General features: G+C 34.5%; 1 long non-coding RNA gene across 7 annotated transcripts in view; it reads right to left on the bottom strand.

Moving 5' to 3' along the window:
* LOC134484381 (uncharacterized) overlaps positions 1 to 12,915 on the bottom strand; it is a 46,950-nt gene extending 34,035 nt beyond the window's left edge. The window contains exon 1 of one of the 7 annotated variants that reach the window (XR_010061804.1): positions 12,499 to 12,915. This is a non-coding gene — a long non-coding RNA (uncharacterized LOC134484381). Of the gene's footprint in view, positions 1 to 1,183; positions 1,765 to 12,498 lie in introns of those variants that run through there. The other 6 variants (XR_010061807.1, XR_010061803.1, XR_010061805.1 and 3 more) reach the window with 6 other exon arrangements.
* Positions 12,916 to 14,120: the final 1,205 nt, after the last annotated feature.

Here is a 14,120-nt window from a genome sequence, read left to right as displayed (position 1 = left end):
ATTTTTGATATCTTTGGTTGAAAGTCAATTGTATTCAATGTAAGAAAGGCTATTTCCGTTTTATTTCTTGGGACCATTTGCTTGGAATTTCTCTCCAGCCTTTTACCTTGAGATAGTGACTGTCTATATAATTAAGGTATATTTCCTGTATGCAGCAAAATGTTCGGTCCACTTTATTTATTCAATCCCTTAGTTTATATATTCTTATTGGAGAATTAAGTCCATTGATGATAAGAGATATTAAATAAAATTTATTGTTCTTTCCTGCTATTTTTATTGTTAGAAATGGAATTACTTTTGTGTGGCTATCATCTTTTGGGTTTGTTGAAAGATTAATTCCCAAATTTTTCCTAGGGTGTAGTTCCTTTCTTGTGTTGGAAGTGTCCATCTACTATCCCATGTAGGGCTAGATTTGTTGAAAGATGTTTTGTAAATTTGGCTTTGTCATGGAGTATCTTGGTTTCTGCATTCATGGTAAGTGAAAAATTTACCAGATATCCAAGCCTGGAGATCCAGAAATAAATGCAAACACCTACGGTCACTTTATCTTTGACAAATGTTCTAAAACCATTTAATGGAAAAAAGACAGAATTTTCAAAAAATGGTGATGGTTCAATGTGAGGTCAGCATATAGAAAAATCAATTATTTAAACAAACTCACAGGGTGGGGGAACAAATTATCACATTGTTAGATGGTGACAAAAAATGAAAACAATCAATACCTCTTCATGTTAAAAGATTTGGTACATATTATAAATTCAAGGTCCATACATAAACTTAGTAAAAACAATATTACAAAAAGAGTACCCAACATCAACATAAATGGAGAGAACCTTGAAGCAATTCAACAAATATCTGGGAATAGAAAAGGTTGCCCAATCTCCACTTACTTCTTTAATATAGCACTAGAAATCTTATTCACAGAAATTAGACAACCAAAGGAGATAAAGGGAATTCAAGAAGTCAAAATATCATGATTTGTATATGATATGATAGTATATTTTAGTGACCCCAAAAATTCAACCAGAGAACTCCTTCAGCCAATAAACAACTTCTGTAAAATGGCTGGATATAAAATTAACTCAAACAAATCATTACGCTTCCTCTACTTCAAGGATAAACAGGTTGAGAAGAAATTAGGGATATGACAATTTTCACATTAGTCACAAATAATAAAAAATACCTCAGTGTGACTCTAACCAAGCAAGTAAAAGGTCTTTATGACAAGAACTTCAACTCTGTGAAGAAAAAAAAATGAAGAAAATCTCAGATGGAAAGATTTTCCATGCTTATGGATTGGTAGAGTTAATATTGCAAAAATGGCAAACTTGGCAAAAGCAATCAACATATTCAAGGCAATCGCTATCACAATTCCAACTCACTGCTTCATAGAGTTAGAAAGAGCAATTTGAAAATTCATTTGAAATAACAAAAACCCCATGACAGAGAAAACTCTCCTCAACAAGAAAAGAACTTCTTTACTTTTTCTTTTTTTTCTGCTTGTAAAGTTTATTCACCACAAGGGCACCCCTAAAGGAAGAAGCAGGAGCTGATATCTGATCTGTGTTCTTCTTGAAAGCCTTGCATCGTAACACAGCATAAGGTTAGCAAAAGGATGGGAAGGTTTGCTTTTCATTTGTGGAACATTCCGTACATGTAATACAATGTGCTCTGATCAAGTGCACCCACAATCCCTCCTGCTCCTCCTAGACCTGTCCGCATCTCATCTCCCTTCCAAATTTCTGTAGTCTTTCGCTTAATTTTTTTTGCATATTTCTAACACTGGATCCTTTCATTTCTTTTTTTTAATTAACTTGAGTATTTCTTATTTACATTTTGAGTATTATTCCCTTTCCCGGTTTCCAGGCCAACATTCCCCAAACCCTCCACCTCCCCTTCTTTATGGGTATTCCCCTTCCCATCCTCCCCCCATTGCCGCCCTCCCCCCAACAAACATGTTCACTAGGGGTTCAGTCTTAGCAGGACCAAAGACTTCCCCTTACATGAGTGATCTTACTAGCATGTTCAATGCTACTATGAGGTCAGAGTTCAGGGTCAGTCCATGCATAGTCTTTAGGTACTGGGTTAGTCACTGGAAGCTCTGGTTGCTTGATATTGTTGTTCATATGGGGTCTAGAGCCCCTGCAAGTTCTTCCAGTTATTTCTCTGATTCCTTCAACGGGTTTCCTGTTCTCAGTTCAGTGCTTTGCTGCTGGCATTTGCCTCAGTATTTGCCATATTCTGGCTGTGTCTCTCAGCAGATATCTACAACTGACTCCTGTCTGCCTGATCTTCTTTGCTTCATCCATCTTGTCTAATTGGGTGGCTGTATATGTATGGGACACACGTAGGGTAGGCTCTGAATGGATGTTCCTTCTGTCTCTGTTTTAATCTTAGCCTCTCTATTCCGTGCCAAGGGTATTCTTATTCCCCTTTTAAAGAAGGAGTGAAGCATTTACATTTTGATCATCCATCTTGAATTTCATGTGTTCTAGGCATTTAGGGTAATTCAAGCATTTGGGTTAATAGCAACATATTAATGAGTGCATACCATATGTGTTTTTCTGGGATTGGGATACATCACTCAGGTTGATATTTTCCAGTTCCATCAATTTGCCTATGAATTTCATAAAGGCATTGTTTTTGATAGCTGAGTAACATTCCATTGTGTAGATGTACCACATTTTATGTATCCATTCCTCTGTTGAAGGGCATCTGGGTTCTTTCCAGCTTCTGGCTATTATAAATAAGGCTGCTATAAACATACTGGAGCACGTGTCTTTTTTATATGCTGGGGCATCTTTTGGGTATATGCCCAAGAGAGTTATAGCTGGATCCTCAGGCAGTTCAATGTCCAATTTTCTGAGGAACCTCCAAACTGATTTCGAGAATGGTTGTACATTCCCACCAACAATGGAGGAGTGATCCTCTTTCTCCACATCCTCGCCAGCATTTGCTGTCACCTGAGTTTTTGGTCTTAGCCATTCTCACTGGTGTGAAGTGAAATCTCAGGGTTGGTTTGATTGGCATTTCCCTTATGACTAAAGATGTTGAACATTTCCTTAGGTGTTTCTTAGTCATTTGGCATTCCTCAGCTGTGAATTCTTTGTTTAGCTCTGAACCTCACTTTTAATAGGGCTATTTGTCTCCCTGCGGTCTAACTTCTTGAGTTATTAGTACATTTTGGATATAAGGCCTCTATCTGTTGCATGATTGGTAAAGATCTTTTCCTTCTTTGGGAATCACTATCCCTTACCTCAAACTGTATAACAGAAAAATAATGATAAAAATTTAATGGTTATGGTACAGAGACAGATACCCACATCAATGGAATAGAATTGAAGACCCAGAAATGAAGGCACATCCCAGGCACTTGATATTTGACAAAGGAGCCAAAACCATCCAATGGAATAAACATAGCATTTTCAACAAATAATGCTGGTTTGACTGGAAATTAGCATGCAGAAGAAGGGAAATCAATCAATTCTTATCACCGCATACAAAGCTCAAGTCAAAGTGGATCAAGGGTCTCCACATAAAATCATATAACCTAACACTAATAGAAGAAAAAATGTGAAAGAATCTTGGACACTTGGGCACTGGGGAAATTTCCTGAATATAAAACCAATGGCTTATGCTCTAAGATCAAGATTTGACAAATGGAACTTCATAAAATTGTAAAGCTTTTGTAAGGAAAAAGGCACTGTCATTAGGAAAAAGGAGCAACCAATCGATTAAGAAAAGATCTTTACCAATCCTACATATGATAGAGGGCTAAATTCAATCTAAACAAAAACTCAAGGAATTATGTTACAGGGAATCAAATAGGCCTTTCAAAATGGTGTATAGAGCTAAACAATGAATTCTTAACTAAGGTGTATCAACATCCTTACCCATCGGGTAAATGTAAACCAAAAAAAAAAAAAAAAAAAAAAAAAAAAAAAAACCTGAGGTTCCACAGCACACCAATCAGAATGGCTAAGATAAAAACAAATTCAGATGACAAATGATAATTAAAAGGAGGTAGAGAAAGAGGAACACTCCTCCAATGTTGGTGGGATTGCAAGCTGGTATAACCACTCTGGAAATCAGTCTGGAATTTTCTAACACAATTGGTAATACATGAGGATCCTGCAATACCACTTCTTGGTTATTTACCCAAAAGATGCTCCAACATGTAACAAGGACACATGATGCTATATGTGTATAGCAACAATATATATATATATATATATATATATATATATATAATTATGTGTGCATACATACATATATATTGTATTATAAACACACACACACACACACACACACACACACACACAAACATATTCATAAGAAAGAATCCACAGGTCATATGAAGCCCAAGCATAAAGAAGACCAAAATGTGGATGCTACATTGTTTCTAAGAAAAAGGAACTAAATATTCATGGGAAGAAATACAATGATAAAGAGTCAAGCAGGGACTGAAGAAGGGTTAACCAGAGACTGCCCCACGTGGGGATCCATCCACTATGCCGCCACCCAATCCATACTTTATTGCTGATGCCAACAAATCCTTACTGATAGAAATCAGATATGGATGTCTCATGAGAGGCTCTGACAGATCCCTACTGATATAAATGAGGATGGTTGCAGCTAACCTTGGATTAAACAAGGGGGTTTCAATGGAAGTTTTAGAGAAAATACTTAATGATCTGACGGGATTTGCAAAACCCCAAGAAAAACAACACCACCAACCAACAAGATCCCACTATAAATTCGGGGGATTAAACAACCCACTAGTGAGTACAGATTGAGGAACCCACGATACCAGCCACATGTGTGGCAGAGAAATGCACTTTCCAGCATGATTGGAAGGAAAAGCCTTTAATACTGTGAAGACTTATATCCCCAGTGTAGGGTAATGCCAGAGGATTGAGGTTGAGGTGGGTGGGTGGGAATGGGAACATCCTCAAAGAAGCTGAAGTGGGGGTTTATGGGAAAGGTAGGAAAGGATATACCATTTGAACTGAAAATACATAAAATATTCAGGAAAAATTATTAAATAAAAATGACACTATGTCTCATTAAATTAATAGTAAAATATCATTTCCCATTTCTGATATTGGCTCAAATATTAGAGTTTAGCATTAATTTCTTTGGTCTCTTTTGCTGTCTATAGCCAATATGTCCCTTTTTTCTATGCCTTATTTTAAAAGAACTGTATTTTACAATTTAAATAAATATAGAATGGAAAAAATACTGACATCATTTGTGATTCAAAGATAATAACAATTTTACTATATTTCCCTTAGGTAAAAGTTAGACATCTCCGTGAAGACACTTTGATGGATAATATCAAAATATGTTTATAGGAATGGTACATCAAGTACTTTTTGTTAATAGCGTCAGTCAGGAAATGGTTCTAATATTTATGCATTATGGTAGCTGATTATGGAAGAAACTAAATGTTCTTAGATTTTGTAATAATGCATATAAATAATTAATTCTTAATGTTTGTTGACAGAAGGAAGTTATCAATGAATATATATATATATGGCACACGTTTCTAATATAAATAGAGCAAATTAAATATATAATTTATGAACTAAAGGTGAGTAAAAGTAAGATCTATCATTGATTCTACCTACAGTTGGAGTTAAGACATGATTCATGGATCCATGTATTTCTTTCTAGACATCCAATGAGATAAAATTAGTGTGGAAAAAAATAAAAATGCAATTAGCATGTGTGATCTAGTGTACATATTTAAAAATTGCTTTTGAAAAATACTCAGAAAATATTTTCAAGGTTATATATACATCATATACAAAAATTAACTGTGTCCATAAATTATCAATATCACTCAAGCTACTTTCTCTGGTCTTATTATATTTGAATTATCAAATGAACATGTATATGTATGTATGTATACTCAAACAGGCACACTCACACACACACACACACACACAAAATACTTCTAAAAATTTAAAACAAATTAGTAAATAATAGTCTTTCAGAGAAAATAATGAAAAAGGATGAACTAAATTCCAGTACTCCCAAAAGTGTACATTCTAGCATATAAAACTTTGCCTTATAAGTTTTAGAAAAATACATATGTGGCCAGTATATGTAATCAGATCCCATTTAGACTTATTACTCAGAGTTAAAGTAGATAATAAAATGGAGTGGGAAAAATATTAAATAACAAGATTTAGCTATACTTTTTCAATTATACAAAAAAATCTGAGAAACAGTTAAATGACACAACATTTAAAATTGCTTTCTATTAAGCATTGATATCTACGTTTAGTCTTCATAGTCTAAATAATAGAGAGAACTAAGTCTCACAAGTTGTTTCCTGGCTTAAATACAATTTTCTTTGCTTGTGAATGTACACAGAACCAATTAATATAATAAAAATGGATAGATGTTGTGTTACAAAAAGTAAAAGACCTTTTGTTTATTTATTCGGTATGAATTTATTTTTGTAGAATGTCTTCCCATGTTTCTGTTGGATATTTTATAAATCCTTACTTTGGTGCGGTTGGTGCTTAAATTTAACTGAACATGGCTGCATATGTCAATATAGTAGAAATGGATTCTTGGGGCAGAGATTACCTTTGTGTTAAACCTGATTAAAATGAATGGTGGTCACAGTGTGCACAACCAAATAGAAGGTAATAAACTGTGGCTTCGGGTACCCATCTTTTTATGAGATTTCACTTTGTAGTGTTGAAAGAATTGTTCTGTGATATCATGAGATTGTGCAGTAAACAGTCCTTTTCTTTATTCCTGTAATGAAAGCAAACATTTATTGTTTTCAGTTCCTTCAGAGAGCTTGCTAGGAGACTAGATCAAGGAGGAACTTGGGAAGAGGGACTTAGATATGCAAAATATATTTTTGGTATTGGATTTCTTCTAGGTACTTTAGGGAACTAACTTCATAAGATTTGGAATATAATACAGAAAAGAGCTTGTTAAAGATGTAGAAAAGCACGTGGTGTGGTTGCACAGGCCTTCAATCTTAGTACTAGGGAGCAGAAGCAGGCAGAACTCTACGTTCAAGGCCAGCTTGGTCTACAGAGAGAGAAAGAGAGAAAAGGTGAGAGAGAGAGAGAGAGAGAGAGAGTTTTCTGGTACTGCCAGGGATATAAAAGAAACACTGTCAAAAAAATGTTCAAGAATAAGTTCCGTATTATACAGAGAAAAAAATTCTCATTTTATTTTAGTAAGATGTTAATAATTTTTTCTTCATTCTAATGAAATGACTTAGCTATAAAATAATCTGAAGGCACCGAAAATGTAAGAAAAGGTGCTTTACATCACTATTCCCCTTAAACTATAAGTTGAATTTTTATTAAATAAACCTATGTAAATACACTTTGAAGGCTTTTCTGTGATTAGCTAAAGGGCTTTTACATTGTGAATTAAGAATGGTGAATTTCAGGCCAATCTTGAAAGGTCATCACTAAGGTGTAGAAGCATATTAAGCATACAAAATCAAATATAAAATTTTGCACAATAAAGAATGAGAACCTTTAATTGGTTTTCCTCTAATGTAAACACTTTCTTTTTGTTGAGTGAAGATTTTATGATTTGAACTAATTTTATGAGAAATACCACCTGCTTTCAGAAGATAAGAAACAGAGAAAGATGAGGAAAAACATATGCTAAGGAACAATGAACTGGGATAGAGTATTCTAGGTAATATATAGATCAATAAATTTGACACATCTGTTACTGGTAAGGTGGGGACTTCATTACGCATATTTATGTACTTAAAAATGTTTTCTTTTCTTCTTAAGTTTGTATGGTTGCTCTGAAAACACTGGGTTTTGTGTTAAGTTCTTTGCATATTTAATGATAGTTTTGAAATATTATGTTATAATCAAAAGCCGTGCTTTGTACAAACTTTTTAAGCAACAAAAAAGAGAATTGTCCGCTTGAGTTTTATGAAGAAAGTTAGTATGTTAAACATGAATAAATTTTTCTGATATATGCCTTCTCTTCATATACCATGCTTATTGATGAATCCTTAGCACATAGGAATGAATAGTAACCATCTTAATATAGTTTCAGGATTTTATAGTATATTGTTTGACACGTGCATTTCTATTAAAATGCTATCACTTTTCTAATTCTCTTAATTTAACTGAAGAGGTTTTCCATAACTTCTAGTCCGTTTTCAATTAATTTAACAGGTCTTTGGTGTTATTATTGAATTTTATGACAGTATCTTCTTAATGTTCTTTATTTTTAAGGTAAATAGGTAAATATATATATATATATAACAAAAATATTTTATAAAAAATTAAATTATTAGTGGAAAATCACTTAGTGATGGACAATTTTATAAACATTCTCTAAAGTATGAATATTCTACAATTTTAATTAGTATTAAAACATTATATATACCACAACCTTTATTAACGTTAGCATACACTGATCTAGTTAACATAACCACAAATTTTTATCTGTAAAATTTTTTTCTTAGTTTGTCAGTAATTAATCTTGACTTCTCTATCTGAGCTTTCTCATCATTATTCACAAAAAAATCTATTGTTGTTTTATTGAGAATAGTAAGGAATGTTCATTGATATGTAGATACATAAGAATATGACAATATACGAAATGGTATTTCATTAAGCCCTAGGAAAACTAAACTATCATGGTTTCAGGAAAATAAACGTAACTAGAAAATATACCGAGTAAGGTAGCAAAGACTCAGAAAGGCAAATACCATGTGTTCTTCCTCATATAGATCATAGAATCTCCTTCTAATATACTTGTATTTATGTGAAGCTGTGGATGGTTTGAGTTTATTTAACTGATATAGGTCGCAGACATTAGAAAGTTGGGTTTTAAACAGTGTGCCATGGAAGATATTGAACATGTGGGATATGGATGTAGATGTAAGAATAATGAAGTGAGACTAGTATAAGTGGTGAGGGACATAGGACAGGAAGGAATAAAGAACTGAAAAAGCGAGGATGAGGTTGAATGTCAACAAGAATAAAATAAGACAACCTGTTACTTTATAGGTTAGGTTAAAATAAATATTAAAATTTAAATCTAATACCATTATGTTTAATGCTATATACATCATGTTTGAGGAAAAGTGCCAGCAAGTGATATCAAAATGGAAATAATATATTTATCTTATTTGATCTTAGTCAAATTATCCATAATTATTTGGTAAAAACATCATTTGTCTGCCAAATTTATTGTACCACTTAAAAAATTGCCTGTGATATAATCAAACTTTATGATAGTAGACAATTTTATTATTAGGTCAACTTTTAAAATCTGTGATTTGATCTATGTTTTAAGTTTTTTTTTACTTAAATTTGTTCCTCCAGACATTCACACATATTAAATTATCATTTTCAAAGTTGAATACTAATATAAAAATATGATCCAGCAGGGTTTTTGAAATTGCTCAATTATACGTAATATTATCCGTAAACTACAGGACATTCTCCACTAAGCTCATAGATACAAAGAAGATACACAAGAAGAATGCCCCAAGTGCATATGATTGAGTCTCATGTAGAATGGGCATAAAATTGTCTAGGAGGCCGATTGAGGGAAGGAACTAGATGGGAGATGGAAGGAAGAGGAAAATGGATCCTGTGTGGGAAGGGACAGGAGATATGACCCGATAGTCAGGAGAAGGAAAGGAAATCTTGAACTTTTAGAGATGAGGAGGTAGGGGAAATCTCCAGGAAGAGAAAGAGTCCGGGATAATGAAGGTACGCACGAATCAATGGGGTTTACCGAAGCTGTGACTTACATTGGTGATATGGAACATTAAGAGGCCAACTCCTGTAGCCCGGAAGGACACCAGTGGAGGGATAAAGACACAAATACAACTACAAAACTTTCTAGGCAAAATTTTTCAAGCCTAAAAGAAATTTAGAACCGTATTCTAGGGTCTATGTTCTCCTTTGCTTTATTGATGGCTGGTAATTTTTGTATAAAATAAGGATTTGGGACATTATCATTAGAAGTAGGTATACAATATTTATATTGTTATATTCATGCTTTAGCTGGGCCCACTTTGTTGCCAATATCATTACAAAAATATAAAATTATAATTAATAATTTTTATAATTATAATTTTATAATTATAATTATAAAATTAGAAAACAGAATTTTTGAGTACACATTCAGGAATATATATAAAGTCCTCTTTCAAAGAATGTACAATAAGAAAATGTAATACAATATTCATTCAGTTTAACGTCTGGAGGGAAAATATTGGACTTTAGGAAACAGAGAAAACCTAGGAACTTGAATTGTATGTCACAGGAATGGACGTGGAAGTGAAATTATTATCCAGAATATTCTCCTCCACACCATGTTCCTAGATCTTTTTTACCCATGCCAAGCCCCTGACCAACATTCTCTATTCCGAACATGTAAGTACTAATGAAGCAAAGAGAAGTCTCTAGCTTTAAAGATATATAATATGTAAAGGTTTCCAGTATGTCACAGGAGACACTCTTGGAAAGGGCACCCTCAAATCTGGTCCATGGGAAAGTTCAGTGAGTCTTGGGTACGTATTGAGTGGGATTGCAGAAGTAGTAGCCTTTATCTGAGCCTTCCACACATGGGAATCAGGTGCTGCGATCTTCTTAGAATCATCTGGACTTCCCTGCTTGATATGGTTCCTGGAAGTCAGAGCGTTTATGTAATCAATTTCTTCAATACAAAAGCCAGTTGTTGGGAAGGGCACATTTGTTCTTCTCAGAGCTCGTGGCTTTTACTCTTTTTGCTCTGAAGAAAAAGGTTCAAAGAAACAAAGGAAAGAAAAGTATGGTCTACTCAGCAGTGTAAACACCTCCATGCTTTGGATTCCTATTGTGTAATTTGTTTATAACACTGATATCTGGAGGAGAAGAGCTTCTAGTTGAGACTTCATCATCTCAGTCTTTCCACTTGTATTACTCTGAATACCATTCTCTGACAGTGACTCTTTAGATTTCTGAGTCAATAGGTTTGATTAGCTGGCAGATTTCTTTTCTTTCTTTCATTGTTTTTATTTTTTATAAAATTTTATTGCTTTTTTAACTGGATATTTCTACATTTGAATTTCAAATGTTATTTCCTTTCCCAGTTTCTTTTCCATAATTAGCCTATACAATTCTGCTCCCCTTCTTCTATAACCCACCTTACTGCCCCCTGACATTGCCTTGAACTTGGAGTCAAACCCAATGACTTCTCCTTCCATTGGTGACCCCAAGGCCATCCTTTGCAACATATGCAGTTGGAGCCATAGTTCTTTCCATGTACAGTCTTTGAATATTGGTTTATTACCAGAAATCTCTGTTGCATTTGCATTGTTGTTCTTATGGTGTTGAAAGCACCTTTAGCTCTTTTAATCCTTTTTCAAACCCTACCAACAAGATGTCAATTTTCAGTTCACTGGCAGCATAGACTCCTTAGCTTCATCACTCTTATCTACATCTGGTTGCTGAATGTGTGTGTGTGTGCGTGTGTGTGTGTGTGTGTGTGTGTGTGTGTGTGTGCGTGTGTGTGTGTGTGTGTGTGTTTCTGTGTCTGTAGAGCTAAACAATGAATTCTCAAATGAGGAATATCAACATCCTTTGCCATCAGGTAAATGGAAATAAAGAAAAAAAATCCTGAGTTTCCACAGCACACCAATCAGAATGACGAGGATATATTTGGTCCCTTGTACAGCTATGGTGTTTGGTGGATTTTTAACATGGATTCTGCACTACTAGGTTAAGATTTTAGAATCCACAAATGACAAAGCCATATAGATTCCTTCCTATTCTTATGAACCTACTGAAGTAGAAGATTCACTGGACTTCAAGCCACTCCTCTCCCAGCCCATGTCATGAACTTTATGTTTGGACTGAATAAAGAATCATGGTAAAACATCCAAAACCCTCAAATCTGGCCATGGAAACACTGGAAGGTAGATATTAGAGAACTGCTATCTAATGCCACTGCAGAACCACATGATATAGTCTATGTTGTCCTTTCCTTTACTAATGTCAGGTAATTTTTGGATAAAATAAGGATTTAGGAGTTTATCATTTAAGTAGATACAGAATATTTACACTATTATATTCACTTTAGAACTGGGCCCCCTTTTTTCTAAAATCAGAGCAAAAAAATGGAATAGGATAATAGAACATTGGAGTACACATTCAGCAATATATATAAAGTCCACTATCAAGGAATGTACAATAAGAAAATGTAATAAAATATTCACTCAATTAAAGGTCTGTAGGGAAAATATTGGCCTTTAGAAAAGAGAGATATCTGAGGAAATTGAACTATAGGCCAGAGGAATGGAACTGGGAATAAAATTATTATCCAGTAGAATCTCCTGCACTCCATATTCCTAGATCTTAGAGACCCAAGCCATGCCTCTGGCTAACTTTCCCCATTCAGAGCATGTGACCATTAGTGGAGCAGAGATAAGTCTCTACCTTAAGAGAGATTGAGTACATAAAGGTTTCCAGTGTGTCACAGGAGACATACCTGGAAAGGACACCTTCGAATCTGGTAAATGTAAGGAAAGCTGTTTAGCATGTAGGAGATGGCCGTTCTCAGTGACATCATAAATAGGACCTCCATGACAAATTTGTTGTAACTAGGAGAGCCCTAGCTTCTTCTGTGATGTAACAATTACTGTCCTGACAGGAACTGCCTCTCACATATTCCCTCAGTAACTCTCCGGTTTGCTAATTGGCCACTAATTCAGAGTAAACAGCCATTTGGGAGTGAGAACAAAAAGGATAAAGAGATCAGAGATGGGGAGAAAGAAGCTGACCTTCTGTCTTTGTATGAAAAAAAAAAAGGAAAAATAAGTGGTACTTTGAAAAGTTCAGGGAGCCCTTGGAAGGGTTGGAGTGGTATCGCTGAAGAGATAGACTTGATCTGAGACTTACACATATGGGAATCAAGAGTTGGAAGCTTCACAGAAGCATCTGGACTTCCCTGTTCTTATGGTACCTGGATGTCAAAGGTTTTATATCATTCATTTCCTAATTACAAAGCAAAATTTTGAGAGGGCACAGTTGTTTTTCTGAGATCTATGGCCTTTTTTTCTTTTTGCCCAAAAGAAAAAGGTCCTAAGGAAGGAGGTAAAGACAAGTATTGGGTCCTCAGGTCAGAGTAAACTCCTCCAAGCTTTGGATACCTATAGTGCATTTTGTGTCTGACACGGATATCTCGGAGAAAGAAGTGCTTCTAGTTGAGACTTCATCATCTTTGTCTTGCTACAAGTATTACTCTGAATACCAATTTAGATTTCTGAGTAAATAACTGTGATTAGTTGGAAGTTTTCTTTACTTTTATTTCTTTCTTTTTTTAATTTTTTATCAATTTAAGTGATTTTTAAACTGGATGAGGCTATATTTACGTTTAAAATATTATTTCCTTTCTCAGTTTCCTGCCCATTAAATCACCACCTGTTCACAATCCCTTCTTCTCTAACCATAATTCTGCCCTTTGACATTCCCTTAAACTGGGAGACAAACCAAGGTAGAACCAAGGGCTTCTCCTTCCATTGGTGCCAAAAAAGCAATCCTCTGCCACATATGCATTTGGAGCCATATTTCTGTCTATGTTCATTCTTTGAATATTGGTCTAGTACCAGAAAGCTCTGGGTCATTGAGAATGTTGTTCTTTTGTAGTTAACAGCACCTTCAACAATTGTAATACTGTCTCAAAATCTACCAACAAGATGTCCGTTTTCAGTTCACTGGTTTGCCACTAACATTCACTTCTGTATTAGACATTCTCTAACTGTGTCTCTCAGGAAATATCTATATCCAGTTCCTGGTAGAATGCACTTCTTAGCTTCATAAATCTTATCTAATTTTGGTGGCTGATCACCATATATATATATATATATATATATATATATATGTGTGTGTGTGTGTGTGTGTGATATACGTATGATATATATATATATGTATATGTATATATATACATATACATATATATATAATGATATATATGAATATACTTTTGGTGGCTCCAACAGTTATGAAGTTAGGGGGAATTTTAACATGGATTCAGTGCAACTAGGTCAAGAATGTAGAATCCACAAATTGCATTGGCAAATAGATTCCCTCCTGTTCTTATGAAACTATTGA

Source organism: Rattus norvegicus, chromosome Y, assembly GCF_036323735.1.
Source record: "Rattus norvegicus strain BN/NHsdMcwi chromosome Y, GRCr8, whole genome shotgun sequence".
In the NCBI taxonomy this organism is placed as follows: Eukaryota; Metazoa; Chordata; class Mammalia; order Rodentia; family Muridae; genus Rattus; species Rattus norvegicus.
Note: the sequence above shows the minus strand (reverse complement) of the source record. Positions and strands in the feature narration are given on the sequence as shown.